General features: G+C 48.9%; 3 protein-coding genes across 3 annotated transcripts in view; 1 reads left to right on the top strand and 2 right to left on the bottom strand.

The window, feature by feature from the left end:
• The window catches only part of MKRN2 (makorin ring finger protein 2), a 135,695-nt gene extending 125,503 nt beyond the window's left edge, over positions 1 to 10,192 (bottom strand). Inside the window, exon 1 of the mRNA XM_050781496.1 lies at positions 10,189 to 10,192. The gene's annotated coding sequence lies outside the window, so the exon portion shown is untranslated. The remainder of the gene's footprint in view (positions 1 to 10,188) is intronic.
• Positions 1 to 13,648, bottom strand: part of TSEN2 (tRNA splicing endonuclease subunit 2) — a 728,632-nt gene that overhangs the window by 72,444 nt on the left and 642,540 nt on the right. The window lies entirely within an intron of this gene.
• The window catches only part of TIMP4 (TIMP metallopeptidase inhibitor 4), a 328,069-nt gene that overhangs the window by 26,318 nt on the left and 288,103 nt on the right, over positions 1 to 13,648 (top strand). The gene's annotated exons all lie outside the window — the stretch shown is intronic.

The following is a 13,648-nucleotide window of genomic DNA, read 5'->3' as shown; positions in this document are numbered from 1 at the left end:
ACATACATAAATGCATAGATAGCTTCCTCTTCAACTTGTATCAAGGGCAGGGACTGAGCCATTTATTCATTTTCTCATTCATTGATCGACAAACCATTACCAAATAACCTACTCTGTGCCAGTTACGTGCTGGAAGTTGGGAGTGCCGAAATGAACCACAGTCCCTGCTACAAGAAGTCCAAGTCTACCCTTATAAAAAACATGGCAGTTCTTCCTTCAGCCCTTCATTCACTCATTCACCAAATGCTCAGTGTGCACCCATTACGAACCAGAGGCTCTGCCGGAACTGGGCTGACAATGTAGAGGACAGAATTCCTGCCCACATGAGATCCTTAGCAATTAGCAGCAAGTTGGTGCTAAAAATAAACTCAGAATCCCAGAGGGTCAGAGTCTGAAGGCCGCGCAGAACCCACATGGCCTGCTGGTTTTCAAACAATCCTGCTGGTGGGTCCTGAGGGTTGAATATTGATGTTTCATAAAACCTTCTACTTTTTTTTTTTACAGCTTTATTGAGGTATAATTTACATACCATAAAATTCACCCATTGTAAGTGTACAATTCAAGGATTTTTTAAGAAAACATATGGAGTTGTGCAACCATCACCATAATTCAGTTTCAGAACACTTCCAGCACCCTACAAAGTTCCCTCATGCCCGTCTGCAGTCAATCTTTACTTGAAGCATTCTAGTTTTCAGTTATGTATTTGATACAGGGTCTCACTCTGTCTCCTAGGCTAGATTGTAGTAGCACAATCACGTCTCATTGCAGCCTTGACTTCCCAGGCTCAAGTAATCCTCCTACTTCAGCCTCCTGAGTAGCTGGGACTACAGGCATGGGCAACCACGCCGGCTAATTTTTTTTCTATTTTGAAGAGACAAGGGTCTCACTACGTTGCCTAGGCTGGTCTTGAACTCCTGGCCTCAAGTGATTCACCCACCTCAGCCTGCCAGAGTGCTGGGATTACAGGCATGAGCCACGGCGCCTGGCCTACATTCTAGTTTTTTGAAAAGAACAGAATTTGAGAACGAGTGACCGATTCTAAACCACTTCTTCTACAGATGGGGAAACTGAGGCCCAGAGAGGTGAAAGGGCCTGCTGAGGACAGCAGTGGGTCCACAGCATTGCTGAGATTCACCCCAGAGCGGCCTGATTTCAAAGCCCAGTTTCCTCCCACTCGTGCGAAGCAGTTCTGAGGTGGAGTTAAGAGTCCTCAAATCACACAGTGGGGGTTCCAATCATGGCTTTACCATTTATAAGCTGTGTGGCTGTGGGCAAAATGTTTAACCTCTCTGGACCTTGGTTTCTTCATCGGCAAGTGTGGAGAGGCATAGTCCCTGCCCCAGGGGTTGCTGTGTGGATTGTATGAGATCACAGGTGTAAGATGCATACGTAGCACAGTGCGTGGCACAGAGTAAGCATTCAGGGAAAGTTGGCTAATAATGATCGTTTCACCACATCACCCTCTCCCTATTTGCCCTCAGAAATCTGGAAGTGGAAAAGACAGTGATTAAACAAAACCCTGAGTAGACATGGGTGTACAGAGGCAGCTTTCTAAGAACCTGGTGCAATACCCCACCCTGGGCATCATCACCCCGTGTGGCGAATGGAGCAACTGCTGGGGACTTGCTCAAGTAGCCTCCGACCCGGCAGGGCTGTTCCTTCCTCCCAGTTTCAGGATTTCCCAACAGGCCCACAACAGACGCATTTCATCAGCCTCAGCCTGGCTCCCTTCTCGCCCCGGCCCAGAGGCGCCAGATGGGATGGAGGCTGGTTTTATGCTTCTGGATCCCCAAGAATGATGGGGTCCCACCCCTCTGCCCTCCCCAGCAGCGTCTCTCTGTCATCAGTGAAGCAGTTGAGCTTGATGGAGATGGGGCAGGGCACCCAGGAAGAAGGCAGTGAACTTAGCACAACGTTACCTGCTATGTATGTATTATCTTCATCAGCCCTGCCCATCATGCCTGCTTGACATTAGAGGAAATTAAAGGTCAGAGAAAGGGGGTGATATGCCCAAGTAAGGCGTTTCAAAAACATAACGATCTGAGGTAGACCAAGAGATCAGAAACAAGAGACCAGAGGTGGGATCAGGTCTAGGTAATGTGGCTCCCAGGAAGCAGAGTGACTTTATTTTTTTTAAGCACACGTACATTAGACATAATTTAGAAACATTATAAAGAGCTCTGCCTTTGCAATGAAGCAAATATGACTCTGAGGGACTGCCTAAGTTTGCTAGGCTGTGCTAATGATCAGAGAGCCTGCTCAATGAGTAGCTATTTACCAAACTCCTCCTGACTGCAGGGGACCGAGATTACAAGAGGTAAAATGACACCCCTAACTCCAAGAGCTTCCCAGGCTATGGTGTGGTTGGACAAAATCCTACAATAATCTACGTTTGACTGTGATGAGGATCAGAATCACAGGACTATGGGAGAACTAAGGAGGGAGACAGGGAGCATCTGGCATTGAAGGATGAATTCACTGTTGACAGCTCTGACAGCTCAACAAGGCTTCGTGGCCCTGTGTAGCTGGAACTCAGGGGTAGGAAGCGGAGAGGCTGGAAAGGCTGGCTGATGTCAGATCGTGAGGGTCTTGAATGATGGGCCATTTTAACTTTATCATGTAGGTCATAGGGAGCCACTGAAGGTGTTTGAGCAAGGGAATGACACAACCAGAGGGCTCTTTAGGAAGACCGATCTGATGACTTACACTTGGAGTCAACAGGAAAAATGAGAGAGCCTTCTTTAGGCTCCTTCCTTTTAAAAATGTATTTGTTTATTTATTTTTTGAGATGGAGTCTCACTCTGTCGCCCAGGCTGGGGTGCAGCGGCACAATGTCAGCTCACTGCAACCTCCGCCTCCCACGTTCAAGCAATTCTCCTGCCTTAGCCTCCCAAGTAACTGGGATTACAGGCATGCGCCACCACGCCTGGTTAATTTTTGTATTTTTAGTAGAGATGGAGTTTCACCATGTTGGCCAGGCTGGTCACGAACTCCTGACCTCAAGTGATCCGCCTACCTCGGCCTCCCAAAGTACTGGGATTACGGGCGTGAGCCACCACGCCCAGCCAATGTATTTATTTTTTTGAGACAAGATCTTACTCTGTTGCCCAGGTTGGAGTGCAGTGGTGCAATTATAGTTCACTGTAACCTTGAACTCCTGGGCTCATGCAATCCTTCTGCCTCAGCCTTTCAAATAGCTAGGACCACAAACCTGTTCCACGACACTCAGCTAATTAAAAAAATTTTTTTTTTGTAGAGATGAAATCTCACTATGTCGCCTAGGCTGATCTCGAACTCCTGGACTCAAGCAACCCTCCTGCCTTGGCCTCCCAAAGTGCTGCAATGACAGGCATGAGCTACTGTGCCTGGCCTGGGCCTTTTCCTTGGGCTCCATGACTGAATGAAAGAGCAAACACGATGAACCAAACACCTACTATGTGTTAGGCACTTGCTGAATTTAGAAATAAATAAATGTCCTCTGTTAATGCGGTGATTACTCAGTCACCAGAGAGCAGATGATAATTTGGGGAATGGGCAGTGCTGCTAAAACCCAACGCCAACGAGAGGGGCAAGCTCCAGCAAAGAAAGACACAGAACCACAGGACGGTCAGGAAAACTTGTTCAATACCCTGGAGGCTGCTCTACAGTCATCCTTAAGAGTTCACAGTGATGGCGCTGGCAGTGAAAAAGTCCCTGATAGTCTGGATGCTTTGTTTGCCAATGCAGGGAACTACTTATTTTATCATGAACGTGAATAACTATGTAATGAGCACAAACAAAAACAGTGACAGGTGCGGCCCCTCCCTCCGAGTCCTCCTGGGCTGTCGGGGATAGCTTGAATGATGCTCCAGTGAAACCAGAGGAACTGGGTGAAGCTGAAGGTGGACGGTGGGCCACACAGAGTGGCCTTCTCGGTGCTCCTGCCCCACCTTTGATTAAAGGTAGGCCATGGGGCTCTGGCCTTTAATCCAAGACCAGACACTCCGGGACCCGTCACCTCTGTATTGCCTGGGCTCAGGCCACCATGCACAGGTGTTGCTGCCACTAACCAGAAAAATGGCTGTCAGCCTTGGGTTTCCACGTTGCTGTAGCGACAGAAGGCGAACCTCCGTGTTGTGCTGCTGGAGATAAGGTTTGGGGGCTGATGTCCACTGTCCAACTCCATGACTCTCAGTCAAGATGCATTCCTGCCAAGCCTCCAGATGCTTTGTCCTGGATACCACAAAGGCAGATGCAGGCCCTGAGCCCACCTTGCTCAAGGCATGTGCCCGAAGGCCACCCGATCCCAGCTCAGGCACCAGTGGCTCCAGTTATTCCCTTCCAGAAAATCTAAGGTCCTAGGAGTTCAAAAGAGGGAGAGGCCATCGAGGGCCAGGATGACCATGGAAGTGAATCAAGAAGGATGAACAGAAGAGCTTAAATGAAGTAGGAGAGAAAACATTGAGAAGGGGAATAGAAAACAGTGACAAACGCTGCAATTGCCTTTTTGTTTAGGGCAGATGTATGCTCTTGGCAGGATAATTAGTTGGCCTATTAATTTCTGCCTCGTTCTTGTGAATGTACGAGAGACCCAAGAAACAGGCCAAGACCCAAGAAAATCAGCCTTCCTCCAGAGAATGTTATACCCCTGAAATCCTGTGCTCCCAGAGGTGGTGGAGCTGGGCTATTCTGGAGGAAGAGGGGCTCATGGGCTAGACGGAACAGAAATCAGGGGGCTGTGTCCACGGAGACTGGTGGAGGCCTGGGAGGCGGCCTGGAGCTGAGCCGCCGATGAGTCTGCCGGCTTGGAGGCCCATGGCCTGGAGACCTCGGTCAGGGCCTCCTTCCTCTCTGGTTTGACCTTCAGGGACAGAACACCCAGGAAGCACTGCAGACATAGCCATGAGAGAAGGAACACCGCAGACCCCCTCCAGTACCTTTCCAGATTGCCGCCACTCTGAAAACTGACTTACCTGATCTAGAAGGAAAATATATATATCCTCAATTGTTCAGTGGAACAATTTTGTGCGCTGTTATAAAGGCATAGAGACATCCACTGAAAAGCAAATCACCACTAAATATTAGTAGTGGCATTTGTGTCTGTGTTGTCCACAGTCTGTACTTTATATATAAGGGACAGGAATTATTTTTGTCACAAACATTTTTAAGAGGATGAAGCAGGTTTCCAAACAGCATTTCGGTTAAAAATTATGTAAATGTCTGTATGCACTTGTACAAAAAGCTTGAGAGATGTTAACCGCACTTGTCTCTTGGTCACCAGCTTGTAGTTGGTTCTTGACTTCTTATTTTCATTTTGAAATGAATATTTGAAATGAATTCATTTGAAGCTAATAGAGAATTTCATTCTCTATTTGACTATAGTTTTTTCCTATAATAAAATGAATTATATGGTAAAGAAAAAAATACATGGAACATTTTTGAAAGGGCAAGTAGGGATGACTCCCTCCCTACCCTCATAGCCCCTCCTGGACACAGAAGAAGGAAGGACATTGGGGTGGGGAGCTGGTGTCAGTAGAGTATCGTAGATGACAGTGAGCCTGGGTTGAGTTGAGGACCATCTGGACAGGTGCCTGCATTGTGCAATAAGTTTGGCTGGGTAGGAAGGATGGGACCAGATTTCAAAGCCTGTTCATCAAAATCTTTTTCCTCCCAGTGTGAGCCTTTGCATCAAACTTTTGTTAAAGTGCCTGTATCTACCCTTATGAGGCAGACTGCCGTGAACCCCATAACTGGATGGGGGCCTCTCATGCATCATTCAACATGAACCTTGGTTACAATCATTCATTCAACAGGCACGTACTGGGTCCGTCTATGCTAGGCTCTGCGACGCAGGCATGATTGTGGTGGAGCTGGTGGAAGGAGCACAGGCTTCTTCAGACAGACCCGGGTAACAGGCCCAGTTCTACCTCTTCACAGCTGGGAAGCCTTTGGCGAGTTACTTAATCTCTCTGAGCTTCAGTTCATTTCTCTCTAACAATGATGAGACTACAACCTCCTCCTGGCTGTCACCAGGGTTAAATGGGGTAATCACATAGGCAAAGCCCCTAGTGTGGAGATGGACTGGCATATCATGGAAGCTCAATAGGGGTCCTGCTCCTACGTCCTTCTCCCCTGGGTCTCCTGAAACCTCCTGGCCTTCAGAGCCAGAGGGGAGAGGCAGATGTGAAACAGAATCTTTACACAACGGTCACGATGATGAGCAACATGAATGAGTAATTCCGTGCTCAGAGCCTGAACAGTGTTTCATTCTCAGAACAACTCTGGGAGCAGGGGTCGTCATTCCTATTTACAGAAACGAATACTCGGGGTGAAAGAGGCCAGGTACTTTGTCTAAGGCCACACAGCTAGAAAGTGGCAGAGGTGGGACTCCCCTCCAGACCTGTCTTGCTCTTGGCCATGGAACTATATTCTTCTCCAATCTGATCAATGCCAACGCAGGGATCTGTCCAGGCTGTTGCTGGACCTTGAACTATCTGTTGGAGTCTGCCAGGTTCTGGGTCAGGCAGATGCAAGGATTCTTAAGATGGTGACCGTACCCATAGGGGTTTCTAGGTTCACGTGAAACTTAGATATGGAGCACCTTTCAGAATAGCGGCCTAAATTGATAAAAAACACCATCAGTGCATTAATTAGCTTGATTTAGCCACTCCACAACGTATATATATTTCAAAAGAGCATGTTGTACACAATAGATACATACCATTTTATTTGTCAATTAAAAACAAATAAAATAAATTAAAATCTTAAAAACCTCACCAGGTCAATGAGTATTTACCAATTGCTTCCAACAGGCCCTTGAATTCAGGCCCTAAAATTGTTGAATTCCATCTTTGTTTTTAGATGGGGTCTCACTGTGTTGCCCAGGCTGATCTCAAACTCCTAGCCTGAAGCCATCCTCCTCCCTCAGCATCCTAAGTAGCTAGGATTACAGGTGCGTGCCACTGTGCCTGGTTTTAGCTCACTGAATTATCACAGTGACCCACAACACAGAGATTCTCATCCTTATGCTAGGTGTAAGGAGACTGACAGCACACACGTCCACAGACTTGCCTGAAGCCCCAGAGCTTGCAAGTTGCAGATCAGGACTTGAATGCAGATCTGCTGGTCACTTAATGCCCCACATTTAACCCCTGGGCGACACTGCCAATCCGGGCAGCCCTTCAATAGGGATCCTAATGTAAACACAAGGAAATGGCCGCCCACCCAAACACGCATCCTGGGAGCAGGGAGCGTTGTCCGTAAAGTAAGGTGGCAGACTGTGGTGGAGGGTAGCCCTGGGTTTGAATTTCAACCTGGGCACTTAATAACTCTGCGACCTTGGGTGTGTCATGTCCCCTCTCCGGCCTCAGTTTCCTCATCTATAAAGAGTGTTGTGAACATATGAAATAATGTCTATTTCAATGTCCTGTCTCGGGGCTGCCACTCTATGGACACACCCAACAAAAGTTTGTTCTGCTTGTATCTAAGGAGCCCAGCGTTGTTTATCGGAGCCTCTGACTGGCAAACCCTTGACCCAAACCATTGCACAACGCTGGTCCCGATCATATGAGTCTTTGCGCCAGAGCTCAGGTCCCCTGAGTCCCCATGGCCTTATCCTGAGATGTTGAGGCTCCATGCCTGTGGCAATAGTTGCTTCACATGGCGGCAACTCTTCTTGCAATGGGGAACATGGAGGCAGCCAAGAGCTCAGTGGGGTCACCTCTGTGTGCTCTGTCCCAGAGCGGGCCTGCTCTTCTTGGGGATTGCTAAATATGGCCATATGTCCCTGGCACCATTCAGGGAGCTCCTGCCAGGGCTGGAGAGGGCTAGAGGCAGAAACAGTCCCCACAGGCCACCATTGGTAGGGGCGTAGATGTCCGACTCTACCACCTCTTCCATTTGTCCACCTTCTACCCCAGAGAGATCTGTGCTCCAATCTAGGTTCCATCACTTCTTCACTCTGTGACTGCGGACAGCTCTCTTCTCTTCTCTGAGCCTTAGTTTCCTCATCTGTAAAGCGGCGTTTACCATTCCTACAGTTCAGGGTTGCTGTAGAGATTAAATGACATGATGAGTGTGAAGGGCCAGGCCCACGACGTGGCCCAAAGAGGGTGCTGAGTACATGTTTGTTTCCTGATGACCTTGGACAACCCACTTTTCTCCCTGGGCTTCAGTTTTTTCACATCAAACATGAGATCTGATGGCCTCTGGGGGCCTTTCCTGCTCTCAAGTTCTCTAGGCTTGTCCCCAGCTAGAACAACAGTCTCAGGTGGTGTCAGCCCTTGGGCAGAAAGCAGTGGGGCAGGATCAGCTCAATGTCACTCGGCCACCGCTGGAGGCTCTGGGCAAGTTGCAGAGAGGCCTACGGCTTCCTACCCCCACCTTCCAAGCAGTAAGGACCTTCCCCTTGCAGGGTCAGAATAGGGGCACAGCTGGCTCTCTGTCCACCACTAATCTATCTGGAGCCTCTCCAAGGCCACTTTTAGCCACTTGAGCCTTTCCAATTTATGGTTCTCTTGAGCACTAGCTTGTCTGGCCTCTCCTTATTCAAACTGTACATTAACTTTCCCAAAATAATATAAGCTCCTGGGGGAAGGGGCTGTGGAGCAGGATTTGCATGGTGCTGGGGCACAGTCAACAGTCACTAAATATGGAGTGCCTGTACATGCCAACTGTATACTCGCACTCCAGGAGGATGCCCAGCCTCCTGGTATTCATGCTCTTGAAGTCCCTTGTTGCAGTGAATAGGGCTGGCCTGTGTGACCTATAGGATCTTGTGAAAATAATGGAATATAACTTCCAAGGCTAGGCCATAAGAGGCACTGTGGATTCACCTTGCTCTTTTAGAGTCCTCACTCTGGGGGAAGCCAGCTGCCATGTTGTGAAGACGCAGCAGGGAGGTCTACGTGGTGAAGAACTGAGGCCTCCCGCCAACAACCACACGTACTCGGCTGCTACGGCTGCCATAGCAAAATGCCACAGCCTGGGGACCTTCACCAACAGAAATTAATTTTCTCACAGTTCTGGAAGCTGGAAGTCCAAGATCAAAGTGGCAGCAGGGCTGGTCTCTGGAGAGGGCTCTCTCCTGGGCTTGCAGATGGCTGTCTTCTCACTGTGTCCTCACAGGTCCTTCTTCCCTGTGTGTGCATGCTCCTGGTGCCTCTTCCTCTTTTTAAAAAGACACCAGTCTTACTGGATTATAATCATCTTTATGACCTCATCAAACCTTAATTACCTTCCCAAAGGCCCCAAATACAACTACATCGGGAATTAGGATTTCAACATACAAATGTTGGGCGGTGGGGCGGGGGACACATTCAGTCCGTAATACCCTGTGAGTGAGCCATCTTGGAAATTTGTTATGTAGCAGTAGAAAAACTGATGCACGAGGGGTATAAAATGACATATCAGTCTGACGAACTGTTCCTTCCCTCTTCTAAGGGACTCTTACTTGCTCACATCCTCCGGTGCCAACACATGATATTTATTCTGCATGGAAGTTTTCTGCAATTGTGCTTTGCTGCCCAGCTCTTTTAGGGCCTCTTGGGATGTTGGTCTAGAATGCAGACTGTTAAGACTCTACATGAGACCTATTGTGCAGATGCCTATGCATTTGGTACCCCATATCCCACCCCTCAGCTCACTTCTGATTTCAGCCACAGCTGAGATGGTGAATGGTTTGGGGCAAGCTGAGACTCACTTGCATAATCAGAGCCCCTCACAGGTAAGTGCAGCACATCTCCTCACCTTCTGCCCCAGGACTTTCTCCTTTCTCTGGCTATGGCAGCCTCCTCCTCACATAAATAAATACCATCAGGATGCCCCTGGGGCAAATCTTCAACCAATAGGGATGAGGCCTGTCCTTCGAACGAACCATCTTGGGAGTATTTCTCTATAGGGAGAGCAGCAACTCTTCCTCTTTCTCTGTCTCACTCTCTCTCACACATGACTGGTTCCTCTAAATCTCCTCCCCCAGACACTGCTACACCTAAGTCCCTGTCTCAGGCTCTGCTTTCAAGGAGTAGTAAGATGTGCTGGGTGCCTTCATAGCCTCTCTGGATCCACACCCCATGCTTTGCACCCTGGGAGGCTGACTTGTATGGTTTGCATCAACAGGCATCCTACCCCTCTGGTTTCTGGCTGGCTTCAGTCAATGGGACACATGCAGGAAGCCAGATTGGGGAAACAGAGAGGGATCTGGGATTTATTCCCCCAGTTCCTTCTCCATGGTGTCCCCACAGGCTGGCTGCCTCCTCGGATCAAGGTCAGGTTCCTGTCAGGCCACTGTCTTCCCACAGCTGGCTCCCTCCACATGTTCTGGTGACCTGTGGAAGGTGACTGGTCCTGGACTCTGTCCTACCCCTGTGGTTTCCCTACACTCTGCCTGTCTCCTTGTAAATGATCCCTTTATTATTAAGCACTCTTCAAATTACCCACTTTGAGTGTGCCTGCTGTTTCCTGGTGGGATCCTGACACAATTCTCTTTGTGCTCCATGTCCTGTTGTAGATGGAATAAATCATGTTTCCCTTAGGTGAATGTAGTGGTTGCAAGGTATTTGCTCCAGAAACGATTTCCTTTTCCTTTGGCAACAGCCCTGGATTTTTGTTTGCAGAAATTCTTGTCTGCCCAGTGTGGTTAGGGTGGGGCTCCAACCTCTGCTTCAGGGATGGGTATGCGACACAGGGTTAAGCCCATTGGCTTTTTGCATCTCCCTGGACACAGCAATTGGTTAGGTGGTGCATCATGTGACCTTGGATACAACAATCAGGTTGAAGTTTGAACACCAGCAGGTGCTGCCTAAAAAACATGGCAGTTTCTGGTCTGGAGCCCCCATGACCCTGCTAGATTTCTTGGGGGTGACATACTTCCCGTTGAGCTGAGCTGCAGTGTGGTGTCTCTGACAACTTAAAAACTACGTGTCCTTGGGTAAATTACTTAGCAATTCTGTCCCTCATTTACTTCTTAAAAAAGTACATGGTAATTTAATAAGTGCCTCATTGAGCTGTCGTGAGACTAAATGAGATAACTCATGAAAAGAACTTGGAACAGAGATTTTATTAAAGCAACTCTTCCAGGATTTACCCGGAGGGCTTTTCTGTCCTAGGACCCAGATAGAAGTCAATGGAGCTGGGCTGGGAAGACATTTGTGACAGCCTCCTGCTGTACTTGGAATTGCACCTCCCACCACAGAAGGCTTTGCTACCAGGTCAAGCTCCTCGGACCTGTCATTCATCACTCCTTTTTTTTTTTTTTTTTTTTTTTTTGATGGGGTCTCACTCTGTTGTCCAGGCTGGAGTGCAGTGGTACAAACACAGCTCACTGGAGCCTCAACCTTTCAGGGTCAAGTGATCCACCTGCCTCAGCCTCCTGAGTAGCTGAGACTATAGGTATGCACCACCACACCTGGCTAATTTTTAAATTTTTTGTAGAGATGGGGGTCTTACTATATTGCCCAGGCTGGTCTCAAACTCCTAGCCTCAAGTGATCCTCCTGCCCTGGCCTCCCAAAGTGCTGGGATGACAAGCATGAGCCACCGTGCCATGTCCACTCACCACTCTTGAAGAGGCTTCTGGTTGATCACAGTTCTGGCTTTTGGCAGTTCCATTCCACTGGTTCCCAGATGTACCCAGGTATGTCAGAATCACCTCTCCCCATATCGACACAAATTAGCACCCAAACCTGATTTCCCACACTTCAAAGAGACAAGGCTCTCTGAAGAGGGTGGGAGCTGGGTCCCGGGAAGCATCATTCCAGGAGGGCTTTGATAGCTGGCTTGGCTGACACAAGAGGGCACAGTGCTGCCCTGCTTGCTGTCCCTCTAGTCTAACGTTTCCTCCTAAGCCTCATCAGCCATTGCTGCAGAGATTACCCGCAGGATCCTTTGCAAACAGCCATTTGGACTCAGTCAGGCCTGGACCCTTAGTGAAGCAGGACAAGGAGAAGGGAAGGAGCTTCCTAAGCTGTCTGAAATATGCCCTTGTTAGACCTTCCTGCCTTCCCTCCTTCTTTCCCTTCTTCCTCTCTTCCTTCCTTCCTTCCTGCCTTCCCTTCTTCTCCTTCCTTCCTTCTTTCCCTTCTTCTCCTTCCTTCCTTCTTTCCCTTCTTCTCCTTCCTTCCTTTCTTCTTCCTTCCTTCCTCCCTCCCTTCCCTTCTTTTCCTTCCTTCCTTCTCTTCTCCTTCCTTCCTTCCCTTCTTCTCCTTCCTTCCTTCCCTTCTTCTCCTTCCTTCCCTTCTTCTCCTTCCTTCCTTCTCTTCTTCTCCTCCCTTCCTTCCTTCCCTTCCCCTCCCTCCCTCCCTCCCTCCCTCCCTCCCTCCCTCCCTCCCTTCCTTCCTTCCTTCCTTCCTTCCTTCCTTCCTTCCTTCCTTCCCCCACCGCCGGCCTCTCTCTCCTTTTTTGGTCCCACTATGTTGCCCAGACTGAGTGCAGTGGCTATTCACAGGTGCGACCATGGCTCACTGCAGCCTCCAACTCCTGGCCTCAAACAATCCTCTGGCCTCAACCTCCTGGGTAGCTGGGACTACAGGGGTGCGTCACCATACCCGGCTAGAGTTTCATGTCTTCAGGTTAAACATTGATGTATTCAGATTCCCCTTTAAAAAATGTAATGTCCAAGAGCCCTTTTAGGATCTGGAATCTGGCTCATTTCCCACTATTCTTTTTTTTTTTTTTTTTTTTTGAGACGGAGTCTTGCTCTGTAGCCCGGGCTGGAGTGCAGTGGCCGGATCTCAGCTCACTGCAAGCTCCGCCTCCCGGGTTTACGCCATTCTCCTGCCTCAGCCTCCGGAGTAGCTGGGACTACAGGCGCCTGCCACCTCGCCCGGCTAGTTTTTTGTATTTTTAGTAGAGACGGGTTTCACGGTGTTAGCCAGGATGGTCTTGATCTCCTGACCTCGTGATCCGCCCGTCTCGGCCTCCCAAAGTGCTGGGATTACAGGCTTGAGCCACCGCGCCCGGCCCCCACTATTCTTCATATATGCCCAGTGTCCCGTCCCCAATGGACGGCTTAGTGTTTCTGGAACCTGGCTGCACTTGGTTATATTTCTGTGCCTTTACCTATACTGTTCCTTTACCTGGAGCACCCTTCCTCACTTTCTCCGCATGAGCAGCTCCCACTGAACATTTAAGACACAGCTTAGGCGGGGTGCGGTGGCTCACGCCTGTCATCCCAGCACTTTGGGAGGCCGAGGTGGGCACTTCACTTGAGGTCAGGAGTTTGAGACCAGCCTGGCCAATATGGTGAAACCCTGTCTCTACTAAAAACACAAAAATATGTCCGGCTTGGTGGTGCCTGTCTGTAGTCCCAGCTACTCAGGAGGCTGAGGCAGGAGAATCGCTTGAACCCAGGAGGCGGAGATTGCAGTCAGCTGAGATCTCACCACTGCACTCCAGCCTGAGTGACAGAGCAAGACTCTGTCTCAAAAAAAAAAAAAAAAAAAAAAAAAAAAAAAGACACAGTTTAGTTGTTGCCTCCTCCATTCTCCAGGCTGAGTTAGGGAATCTCCATTATGTGCCTATAGCATCCCATACTAAGTTCTGTTATCGCTCGTATCTCTGCTGGTAACTGCTGGTTTACTTGTCTGCCTTACTCACTAGACAGTGCTTTCTTTTTCCTCTTCCTTCCTTCCTTTCTTTTTCTTTCTCTCTCCCCTTCCCTTCCTTCCTTCCTT

Source organism: Macaca thibetana, chromosome 2 (assembly GCF_024542745.1).
Source record: "Macaca thibetana thibetana isolate TM-01 chromosome 2, ASM2454274v1, whole genome shotgun sequence".
Taxonomy (NCBI): Eukaryota; Metazoa; Chordata; class Mammalia; order Primates; family Cercopithecidae; genus Macaca; species Macaca thibetana.
The sequence above is the reverse complement of the archived record's forward strand: the minus strand, read 5'-3'. Positions and strand labels throughout refer to the sequence as shown.